Source organism: Pinus tabuliformis, chromosome J (genome assembly GCF_031772625.1).
Source record: "Pinus tabuliformis cultivar Carrire ecotype Pingquan chromosome J, CPIR1, whole genome shotgun sequence".
NCBI classification, from domain to species: domain Eukaryota; kingdom Viridiplantae; phylum Streptophyta; class Pinopsida; order Pinales; family Pinaceae; genus Pinus; species Pinus tabuliformis.
This window is the reverse complement of record NC_142295.1, coordinates 1,037,619,468-1,037,632,571: the sequence shown is the minus strand read 5'-3', so window position 1 is coordinate 1,037,632,571 and position 13,104 is coordinate 1,037,619,468.

The window sequence follows — 13,104 nt, the reverse complement described above, 5'->3', positions numbered from 1 at the left end:
TTGTTGATTTTTGTATATGAAATTTTGTAATTAATGATTCCATTCTGTAAATTATTTCAAAAAAAAAATAGAAAAGGAAAAAGGGGATACAAGAAAAAATATATATGTGAAAAGAATGAAAAATCAAAATATATGAGAAAAAAAATACTCCAAAAAGAATAAGTGAGCAAGTCTAGGTGCAACTCAAAAAATAAAAAATGCATCAGAAATACCTTAGAGAGATTGAATAATGTGCTTCTAGTTAAAAATGCCACACTGAAGTTAGATAAATAGATTAGTTTGTTTAATCACATTGTTTAAGTGAGATTAGGCTTGATTAAATATAATTGGTTTAGGTTAGTGGATAATTAACCACACAATGTAATCGTGGTTGAAATTGGATTAGTTAGGAATAAAATTGTCTTACCACAGTGTTTAATCGTGGTTTAAATTTAAAGTAGATTAGATTAGCCTAAATTTGTTTAATTAGACTACATTGTCTAATCGTGGTCTAAATTGAATTGTAAATTACATAAATGTAATAATTCTACTTTGCATGTTATAAGCACAAACATTATATGCAGAGGTGTGAATAAAGCAAACGACAAGACCCTTTTTCGTGTAGTGAATAACATTAGCGCAGAATTCAACAGCCATGATTCACCTCGCCCAGATCAACGATGGGGAATCGTATTCGCCCCCCCCCCCAACAAGCCCCTCTGACATTTAATCATGAGGGCGGGTCTGAAAAGGTGGAAATTGATTTACCACAATGGGAAACAACGTGGCTTTTTAGGTGCTTTGCACCTCGCCTCTAAAAAACCACAAACCATCCTTGCCCCCCTTCAAAAACCACCTTCCCTTGTGCATCCCATTTTCCCTCGTGATCGTTGACTTATCCCTGCCTCACTCTAATGCCAAGCCACATCAACCTCTCGACCCCACTCAAACCCAATTCATTACGGTCACCTGTCCTTCTGCCACCTCAACATAAATCCATTGGTAAATTAATATCTACCAAATCCCATAAAAATGGATCCACTCCTCTAACGGTTAAATCACAACGTACATCATTTGGCCTATATTTAACACTAAAACCCATTTTTCCACCTTCTCATTGTTGTTTCAAGCTGATAATGATATCAAAGTTGTTACATGGTCTCGCTTGCATACCAGAACCCGTCATTGCTACAGTAATCTTAACCACCATTACAACCTGCACGTCCAGCTGAATACCAGACCACTTCCGAATACCAACCTACAATGATCTTCCCAGGTAATTTGAAGCTCCAATTTCACTTCTCTTCTATCATGGCCCCTAAAGGTAAATCTAAAGCCACAGATGGATATCCATTGTTACCCCTTGTCCTAGACCTAGAGCATCAACCCTTGGTGGATCAGCAATACAAAATTGTTGAAACCAGTTATGAATTCGATCTATATGAACTTCACAATTGGTTAAAGCAAAACTTATTAGACTAGAGCGATGAGCTAAATCTCTGGGCTTCTCTCCTGCCCCAATTCATTTTTCCCCAGATGCACCACTCCCCTGAATTCCTCTCTTGGTGTCAGTTTAGATATATTCCTAGTCAAAGGGAAATTTTGGCCCAAACTGGATACTTTCTAGTCACCACTACCCCTAAGTCAATCAACCAAATGCTACAAATCCCAAATTTTGACTCCTTGAGGCCATTTTCAGTAGATTCCCTCATTGAATTCTACAAGAACTTGACCTTCCCACAAAGTGCCAAGATTTTTTAAAATTTTCTGTCGAAGGATGCCCAATTACCCAAGAAAAACCCCCCTACTCATCCTCTATGTTCCTCAAGATGACCAAGTCGATAATTTCCATTGTTTCATGTCTACTGGGCTACCAATCCGATCAATGGGTTGATGAGGCCATTATTGGTTTTTTATCAGTCTTTACAACTGGTGAAAAAACCTTTATTTTCAATTATAGTCAGTTTCTTGTAGATACAATCCATGATCAGTTCCTAAAGTTCTCCACTAAAGGAAATTCCAAATATTCTTCACTACTTTTTATCTATTTCTTTATCACCAAGCAGACAGGTTTCAGTTTCCCATGTAGAAATTGGAGGAGCAAGGCAATGCTCAATTAGTAATTCATTGGACTTCTTTGATAAGGAAGCATTCCAATGAGTTTACCTTTAGTGATTTTGTAGATCAGTTCCTATATACAGTTGCCTGCTTGCTAAACAGTGATGTGGAGCCTAGAATAGGACCAGAGATACAAATAATTATGCATCTTAGTGAGAAAACTAAGACAGAAGATTGGTACTTGTACCAAAACTATACTGAGATCAGAGTTTATGGGTGTGAATTTCCACCATACAGGCTCCCAAAATTTGTTCCCATGAGGATCTTCTCATTATAATATATAAGACAAATGATACATATGGATGATCTCCATTTTGTTGCAGCAAAGAAGAAGTCTCAGTTTAAAATCAAGGCACAGGTTGGACCATTTATATGTAACACCAGGGCAGCAGGTAAGGATGCAGATTTTCTCCTTAAGAAAATGAATTTCAAGTTGAGTTTCACCTAGTCATATGACCCTTTTGGAATCATTTCCAAATTGAGAGTGGAGCAGAAAACCACTCCCTATACTCACACTCCTAGACTAGAGATAGAGAAGTTCATGAATCAAATTCAGTGGGAGGAGAATATGCTAAAAGAGGCAGAAGAACAGGTGATATCCACAACTACCTCACAGACTCTAGTACCTCAAGAAAAAAAATGACAAGAGGCCAAGGGAGGATGATTCCCCTTCAGTGATAGAGATTGGAGTCAAAGAGTTTCTAATATACAAGAAGAAGTAGAAGACTAATACTAAACCAATTTTTCTGCAGGAGGATGAGGAGCAGGCCACCATAGTCCTAACAGGCCCTCATTTTTCTACAAGGGAAGAAGATATCCTCATAGAATCTTCCTCTTCCTCATCTTCTCAAGATCCCCCAGATATAGCTCAGGCGACATAATTGGTTTAGGACCAAACTGAACCAAACATTTTTTCCAAATTCAAAGAAATCAAGAAGAAAAATGAACTTCTCAAAGCCACTAGATACTCCCAATTCTGGAAGCAAACAGACTCCTCACAGCATAGGCTTCTTTCAACCTTAGACACAAGAAAGGGGAAAATACAAATTGCATTCCTTCAAGCACATGTCCCATTTCCAAAGACTCCATCTGATTACAAGAAGTCCATATTTTCTTTTTATGTCAACCAGATTCACCCTATTGACCAAATGGACATGCATAAACAAACTGGTGTGATGTTGTAATCCACTCTGACCAATACTGCCATGATAGCATCCAAATTGCAGGCCTCAGTCAGCAACATACAATCTCACTTAAAACTTGAAAATACCTCGTCTCTAGCCAAAGACACAAATATTAAGTCACTAGAAGATTTGGTAATCAAACTGGGATATGATCCCAATAATGAAAAAGTTGTAGAAGAAATTGTGAGGAGAAAGAATGCAGACATAGCAGCGTTGAAGAAACGGGTCAAGCTTCCCTTTACAAAAGACCCATAGACTATGGTAGTTAGGGAGCTTGAGAAACAAAAGGAGGACATGTTCAAGATTTCAATTGAACAAAATAGCCGGATTAAGGACATGGAGGTTGAGAAGGAAAAATTGTTGAAGGAAAAGGAGCATTCATCGCAGCTAGCAATAGTTCCACTAACAGCAATCCCCATTTTGGTTGCAACAATAGTAGGAGCATCTACATCGGAAACAACAGAATCACAGACCACGAGTTCTTCAAATGAGCTGGTTAAAGCTATGGAAGACTTGTCCATTCAAGGGAAGGAAATTGAAAAATTGAAGGCCCAACTCAAAACTTTACAGGAGAAGAAATTAAAAATAGATAGTTCATATGTAGCAAAACTATAGAAATCTCACAGGCTAGCCCAAAAGATTGAACAATTGGAAAGTGAATCGGAAATGGCACAGACTTTAGCACAAGCAAAGGAGAATATATGGATAGAAATAAATGAGGCCATGACTGAAATATGGCCCTCAATTCATATTATTTTTTAGCAGGAAGAGTTAATACAAAGATAAAAGGAAGTCGTTGCAGAGCTAAAAGCAGATTTTGGACAGAAGCCTGGTGAAGCCGCTGCACTGATAAGGATTTTGAATTCAAAAACCAAGGAAGAATTAGAAGAATTCAAAATTCGAGATGGGATAGAAGAAATTTTGAAGGTAAGAAGGGTCCTCACTAAAAGGAACCTAATGTTTCAGTTAGAAAACAAATGTCACAATATGGAGTCCAACATTCAGAAGTTTTATAAAAAGTTTAATGTGCTTAATCAGAAGGGACTGCTAGGATTGCTAGGAATTGGAGATAAAGTGATTAGCTTAGAATATTACCACCACAAATTATATACTATTGCAAGAGATAAATGAAAGTTTTTTGGCATCACAGGGAAGGCTTTTATGGAGGAGTTGGATTTTGACATGTTCATCAAACTTGATATTAAACACTTATTTATCATCAAACGTGCCTTTCAAAAGTATACTGAGGTAGATGAGACCTACAGAAAGTTGGTAAAGTTTTCATTCCAAGTGAAGATCGATGGGATAAAATATGTGAACTACTTGGATAAATCGGTTTTCACCTCCAACAGCAAGACAACGCTTCTTTGAGCCCAGTCATCAACAACCACCCTCGAAGATAGTGCCATCAGCTTCAACAGTTTTAGATATCCTATATTTTTGCTCTATTATTGTATAAATAAATTAGATATTTTGTAATAAAAATTGATATTTCCAATCAAGGTATCTTGTTAGAATTTGCATAAATAATTCAGAATTCGAAGTATTAATGTTCACTGTTCTCAAGTGATCAATACTCAGTAATACAAAAATATGTTTCAGGATTCATGTGTGAGACTTATTGGTGAAGTTTTCTCTCATGTTAATTTGTTTTTTCTCTGTCATCACATATGTTTTCTTTATCTGATATTGTTCAAAGAAAAGTAAGAAATTGATTTTTTTTAATTGCACTTAATTATGCCTTATGAACAATAATTGATGTTTTACAACTAATTTTCAATATAGAATTCTTAAATTCTCTATGTTTAATTGATCCTTAATCTTTTCCTCTGTCTCACTTCACAAAGCTCATAAGATTTGATAGTCTGCCTACCTTACCTTGTTACACTTGTCTGTTAACTCTGTGATTGATCTACTTAAATCTTATTGACTCCATCTCCCAATGGCTTCCTATTACAATTTCAACCATAATTTCCAAAAAACCAAATTATGAATCTTGCATCTAGCCTAAAATCCCACTACAAATAAATCTAAATCTAACAGAGAGATCCCTCTTTGAATTTAGAAGGGCTAGCTTCTAAACTTAAAAGTTTTTTGTGGTTACCTCTGGGTTTCTTCCACAGCCCTGAGAAATTATGGAGTGATAACATCTTGGCAACCATACTAGGGACTTCGAACAAATCTGATTTGTATTAAATTTTCCCTAATAAAATTTTTTCTTCAGTACTTAAATCTATTTCTAGGTTTGTGGCTCAAAAATAAATTCTGATTTAAGGTTGTTTTCCACTTTAAAAGTTGTATATATCTTATCTGTGAATACTTAATAGTATATCTGGCTCCTAAAATAATTTACACTAGAGCTAATCCAGATCCAAATCCACCGAAAATTGTAGATAATCCAAAAAAAAAAGAAATAAAAGTGTATCTGAGAGTGAATCAAGTGAAGGTCCTCTGCCTAGATTCAATTCCCTTCCTGATAATTTTGTCACTTTAGAAGATATAGAATTTGATCTAGGTTTTGAACATATTATTTTTAGAAGTAAATTTGACAAATTTGTGCCTAAAACTATGATTGTTGAAAGACTGCTAAAACCCTATAAATCAGATTATGTTGATGATGAACTCAAACAATTTGACAATATTGAAGCTTTGGTTAGCTAGTTAGAACAAGTTGTGCACAAATCCCTCCTTCATCAATCACCTAAACCTTCTTCTTCTTTTGTTTCTTCCTCTCCAACCTCACTAATAATTCCACCTAGTTTTTATATTCCATTAGAAATTCTTGTTGTTCATACTACCCCTTTAGAGATTCCTACTATTTCTTCCCCTCTAGAGTTTCTTTTTATTTCAAATCCTCTAGAAATTCCTTCTATTTCTACTGCACCTCTAATAATTACCCCCATTTTCACAACACCCATTTCATCTACAACCACTACCACCTCTACATCAACACACCAAAGTGTAATTATACCCCCTTTCATACCCTTTATACCCACACCTATTGTAGTCCCATCTACATCTTAAACACCAATCATGGTAGCTCGATATGCCCCCTTGGTCCTACCTGCACAACTCAATGCAATGCCTCAAGATTACCAAAGTAGGATTCCTCAATTTGATAGCACTGGGCCCATAACTGCTCAGCAGCATATTGATAAAATGAATGACTACTTAGACCTCCAAGAGATAGATGATGCCGATGTAAAAAAAATATTATTTGCTCAAAGTCTCACTAGTGAGGTTAAAAAATGGTTTAAAGGATTACCATCCAACTCTATCCTAGACCTTACTCAATTTCATGACACCTTCCTCAGAAGATGGGAAGTGAAAAAGAACCCTCTACAAATTTTAGCAGAGTATGAAAGTATCAAAAGAGCCCCTAGTGAAACAGTCCAGGACTATTGTATCAGATTTAACAATATCTATAACTCTATCCCTACAGCAATACAACCTCCTCCAGGGTTAGCCCTGATTAAATTCCCAGATGGTTTTGACCCTAATATGTCTTACCAATTAAGAGAAAGAAATCATGTAACCCTTGAGGAAATGTAGAGAAATGCAGTTGGTGTTGAAGCCAATCTGTTAACAAAGAGAGCCAGACTAAAGTCCGAAAGGAGAGTTACTAAAAAAGAGGAACATGCTTCTTCTTCCTCTGATGTTAAGTTGGATACTTTAGTAAAAACAATGGAGAAAATGATGGAGAGAATTTCTATAGTTGATAGAAATCCTCCAAGGGAAAACCAAGGTGGTCCCCAAATTAGAAATCCAAATTTCAGGAAAAACCAACCTCAGATTAAACAAAGAGAGCAGAGAGGCCAAAGTGATCAGCAATAGATTAGACCTCCATTTCAAGAAAACTATGTAGATGAGAAGGTTGACATACTTGAAGATCCTGAAGAAAATAAAATAAATTTGTTTTAGGAAACCAAAGTTGACCACATTTTCCTAACTAAGGAAGAGAAAGAAATTTTCCTACTCTCACAACCAGAAGCCATTCCATTAGACTCTGAAGACTACAACCAAGGATATCATAATGCAATTATCGAAGTACATAGACAATCTAACCTGAGTTGTAAAAAGACTACTAACAATCCTCCTAAGAAGACCCAAACTAATACCCCTACTACTAATCAGCCTAAAGATGATTCTCAGAAGGAAACTTCTAAGAAACAGGATGCAACTACTAAAGAAATATAAAAAACTCCTACATCTTTTAGCATTGAAAATGAACTGGCTAAAGTAAAAATTTCTATTCCCCTCGCTGAATTAATCAACAAAACGCATATAGATCACAAGTCATAAAAGCTTTGAAGATAGGGGAGGGGACTGACACAGTTAATTTGACTGACGGTCAACCTGAGTTATTCATTAGGGGAATTTTGAGGTCTAAAATGGGCCTCCTAAGTAAATTATAAAATAATAGTGGAAATAATAAAATAAGATTAGATTACATCATCAAATTTTAGAGGGAAAAAAGAAAAAACTAATTTTCCAAATTGTATTTTCAACTTATCTCCTTATGGGTTTACTCAAATTTCATGCGACAACACTTTTTGGATGCAAAATTCGATTTCTCATCGAAGGCATACCCATGTTGCATACTTTCGATGGACCCTACTACACAAAAAATTAGAAATGCATGAAAAACATGATTGCAATCACATTTTTTCATGTATTTCTCATTTTCCATGTTACAGTAGGGTCCATCAAAAGTATGAAACATGGGTACTCCTTGAATGAGGAATTAAAATTTTCATCCTACGAGTACTCCCGGTCAAAATCTGAGTAAAACTTTAGGGAGATAAGTTGAAAATACGAGTTGAAAAAGTAGTTTTATTATTTTATTATTTTTTAATATTTTTACTTTTTTACTCCAAAAATGGTGAATCATCCCCCATGGTTGACATCATCATATTTAATCCTATTGGTTCTTATAAATTTTATTTTCGTTGTACATTTTTCTTAGGAGGCCCATTTTAGACCGCCAAATTCCCTTAATGATTTGGGCCTGAAGTCAAAGGAAAATCTCAGGATGGTAGTGTACCCCCCTTTTTAAATTAGCTTGAATATTCATGATAAAATTCTACACAATGATATGCTTGATTCTAGAGCCTCACACAATCTAATGCCTAGGGCTATTATGGAGAAACTAGACTTAGGCATAACCAGGCCATACAAAGATTTGTATTCATTTGATTCAAGTAAGGTAAGATTCTTAGGATTAATCAAAGATTTATGTGTTACTCTAGTCCAAATACCAGCAAAGAGCTTGGTGATGGACATTGTAGTAGTAGACATCCCTCCTAAGTATGGAATGCTTCTCGCTAGATCCTCGGGAGGAAAATTACAAGGTACTTTACAAATGGATATGACTTATGCTACCATTCCAGTGTTTGGTTAGCTAAGAATATTATACATGGATACACTAATGAATTATATGGTTAGTAGTCACAGAAAACCCAACAATTATCCCCTGTATTCAGTACATCCAGACATGGATTCATTTATCTTGTATAATAATGAATGTGTAGAAAATGAAGTTTCGCACTTAGAAGCTGAAATCCATACTACATAGGTAATAAAATTTCATACTAAAGAAAAATATGTAGAGGGAGAGGCTCTTTTGAATATGGATTTCGATGGGGTTGTGAGTAAGGATGGTGCAGGGGCAGGTATGTTCATTTTAAACTCATCAACAAATATGGGAAAGGGGCATGGTTACAAACTTAATTTTCAGTGCACCAATAACATAGATGAATATGAGGCAATGATATTAGGGCTACAAATTTGAAATAGATTAGGAGCAAAACGAATTTCTGTGCACGGGGATTCTGAGCTAATAATCAATCAAATTAAGGTTGAATATACTGCTAAACACCCTAGACTAAGAGCTTATAGGAATGCAGTCTTAGATTTTCTGCAATGCTTTTCTGAATATGATTTGTTTGTTATCCCTCAAAGCCAAAATATTTTAGCTGATGCATTGGTTGTTTCAGCCAGCATCTGCAAAATGCCTTTTCATCCCAATAGGAAATATTTGGTGGAAGTAAAACACAGGCCAATGGTTCCTGATAATGTAAGATATTGGCATGTTTTCAGTAATGATAAACAAATAGAGGATTTTTTACAAATGAAAGATGAATTTGATTCAGTAAATATTGATATAGAAAATGATATAGATGAAAATGAAAAATAAATATTGTTGATGAAATTGATGATAATCAAGAAGAACTTGAGGTTCTGCAATTAAAGGGCAATGTGTTACCAAGAGGATTAGTACCATTGAAAGAGATTTTTGGCTTCAATGATGTAGCCAAGGAGGAAAAAATTGAACCAGCAGGAGTTGGGGTAGAGGACTGTAACATAGGTATTACAGAGAATCCCAAAATTTTCAAATTGTCTAAATCCTTACCTCCTAAAGAAAAACAAAAATACATTGAGATTTTTAAAGAATTCTCTGATGTGTTTGCCTGGAGCTATGAAGACTTAAAATCTTATGATACAAGTATCATTCAGCACACCATTCCCATCAAGGAAGATCAAAATCCTTTTAAACAGAAATTGAGGAGAATAAACCATGTCTTATTGCCTTTGATAAATGTCAAGAAACTTTTCGATGCACAGATCATTGTACCCCTCAGATTTTCGAAATGGGTCTCAAATATAGTACCTACCAAACAGAAAACAGGTGAAATTAGGCTCTGTGTAGATTTTAGAAATCTTAACAAGGTTTCTCTTAAAGACAACTACCCCCTTCCCAAAATGGATCACATCCTACAAAAGGTAGTTGGTTCCAGCAAAATTTCATTGTTGGATGGTTTCTCAGGATACAACCAAGTTCTTGTTCATCCTAATGATCAACACAAAACAGCATTTACTACACCATGGGGCACTTTTATGTATGTAAAAATGTCTTTTGGCCTTATGAATGGTGGGGCCACTTTACAAAGAGAAATGGACATTTTTTTTTATGATGAAATTTATAAATGCATTTTTACCTACCTAGATGATATTACTGTGTTTTCAAAGACAGATGAAGAACACTAGCTGCATTTAAGAAGAGTTTTTGAAAAATGTAGAATATATGGTATCTCCTTAAACCCTAAGAAAATTGTTTTTGGTTTAGAGGAGGGAAAAATTATAGGCCATATCATTTCAAAGGATGTTATTAGAGTTTATCCTCACAGAGTCGAAGCCATACTAAAAATTGACCCTCCCAAAAAAAAAAACAAACAAACAAACAAACAAAACAAAACAAAAAAAGTTAAATACTTCATTGTAAGAATAAATTTCCTCAGCGGATTTATTCTTAACTTGGCCGATATCTTAAGATCCATTACAAATATGTTAAAGAAACACATTGAAATAAAATTTAATACTGAAGCCAAGAAATCCTTTAGTGAAGTAAAGTTAGATTTAACCATTGCTCATGTTTTGATAAGCCCTGACATTACAACAGATTTTATGATTTTTTCTTTTACATCTGAGCATACTATTGCAGTTGTTTTATTGCATAAAAACAGTGAAGGCCATGAACATCCCATAGCTTTTTTCAGCAAATATTTAAGGGATGCATCACTAAGTTACAATATCATGGAGAAACAAGCCTTTGCTTTGGTAAAGGCATTAAAGGATTTTAGAGTGTACATCCTACATTCTCATATCATTGCATTTGTCCCAAGTGTTGTGGTAAAAGATATTCTCACACAGACTGACCTAGATGGCAGAAGAGGGAAATGGATTGTTGTGATCCTAGAGTATGACATTGAGATAAAACCAACCAAGCTCATCAAAGGTCAAGGATTGGCAAAGCTAATGGCTGAGTCCAATTTTCATGCACTGGATATCAATTATATTGTTGCACTGGATGAACAAGAAGAGTTGGTGACTCCACAGGTATCAGAGGCCTTTTCTACCTCACCATGGTATGTAGACATTATCTTTGTATTACAAAACTTACAAGCTCCTCCTGGTTTAACCAAGACAAAATCTAGGTTTCTAAAACTGAAAGCTATGAAATTTTGTATTTTAGATCAGAATGTATATTGGAAAGATGCTAGAGGTATTTTGCTAAACTGTTTATTGAAAGATGAAGCAGACAGGGTCATGGAAGAGTTTCATCAAGGAGACTGTGGAGGCCATTTGTATTGGAAAACCACAACCAACAAAATCCTAAGGGTTGGATTTTACTGGCCTACCTTGTTTGCATAAGAAAGTCACCACTTTCCACTAGTGTCAAATCTTTGAAGGCAAGAGAAAGCTTTTGCTTTTATCCTTGAAACCCATTTCAATTGAAATTACTTTTCAGCAGTGGGGTCTGTATTTCATTGGTGAAATCCATCCCAACTCCTCAGGCCAACATAGATAGATCTTAACAGCCATTGATTAATTTACCAAGTGGATTGAGCCTATCCCAACCAGACAGGCCACAGACACTGTCATTGTCCAATTTTTAGAAGGTAACATTCTGTCTAGGTTTGGATGTCCCCATAAGATTATCACTGACAATCATATTGCCTTTAAATCAATGAAAATGGTTGATTTTTGTAACAAATACCACATAATATTAGGGCACTCAACTGCCTATTACCCACAAGGAAGTGGGCTAGTTGATTCCTCTAACAAAATTTTAGTCAACATCGTCAAAAAGATACCGCGGGAGAATAAAAAATCCTGGCATAAAAAGTTGATTAATGCCCTGTGGGCTGATCGAATTAGCACCAAAATGTCTATTGGAATGTATCCATTCCAAATAGTATATGGAGTTGGTGTTGTTTTTCCTGTTTCTCTGGGAGTTCCTATTTTAAAATTTGTTACAAGAATCACAAGTGGAAACTAATGATTTACAAAGAAGGATCAACTAGACCATACAATTGCAACAATCCAGGGAGGAGGTATATAACAAAACTCAACTTGACCAATACAACATTAAAAGGATCTATGACATAAGAACGAAAGCAGGTGATTTCTAGATACGTAGCCTGGTGTTAAAATGAGACTCAAGGAATGAAGACAAAGGCAAGCATGGTAAATTCGACAGTTTGTGGAAAGGGCCATATAAAATTGAAGCTTTAAAAGGCAATAATGCATTTTTCTTGAAGGACTTGACTGAAGAAGCACTGCTTGGTGGACCTATCAATGGCAGACTTCTCAAACACTACTTTTCTCAGAGTTAAATCATTTTCATTTAGAACCATTGTACATATCATTTTACTATTCTACTGCAAGAGTGAGGGTGGCTCACATCAGGAATTGAAGCTCGGAGAGAAGGCCCTAAGCTTCTGATAATTTGTTGCCCATATTTATGAATAACAGTTGGTGGATCAGATTCAGTTCCAGAATAAGGACAGCATGCCCAATGGATCAAGGCTATTGATCTACAATGTTCTTGACACCTCACAAGGAGGATGCCATCCCCATTGGAACCACTATTAGGGTCCTATATTTTATAGGATGAGCTGACTATTAGTTGTTGATTTTTGTATATGAAATGTTGTAATTAATGATTCCATTCTGTAAATTATTTCCAAAATAAATAAAAATAAAAATAAAAAAGGGGATACAATAAAATGTGTGTGTGTGTGTGTGTGTGTGTGTGTAAAAAGAATGCAAAATCAAAAAATATGAGAAAATAGAAAAAAATAACACAAAAATACCCCAAAAAGAATAAGTGACTGAGTCTAAGTGCCACTCAAAAAATGAAAAAATGCATCAGAAATACCTTAGAGAGTTCGAATAATGTGCTACTAGTTAAAAATTCCACATTTAAGTTAGATAAATATATTAGTTTGCTTAATCACATTGTTTAAGAGTGATTAGGCTT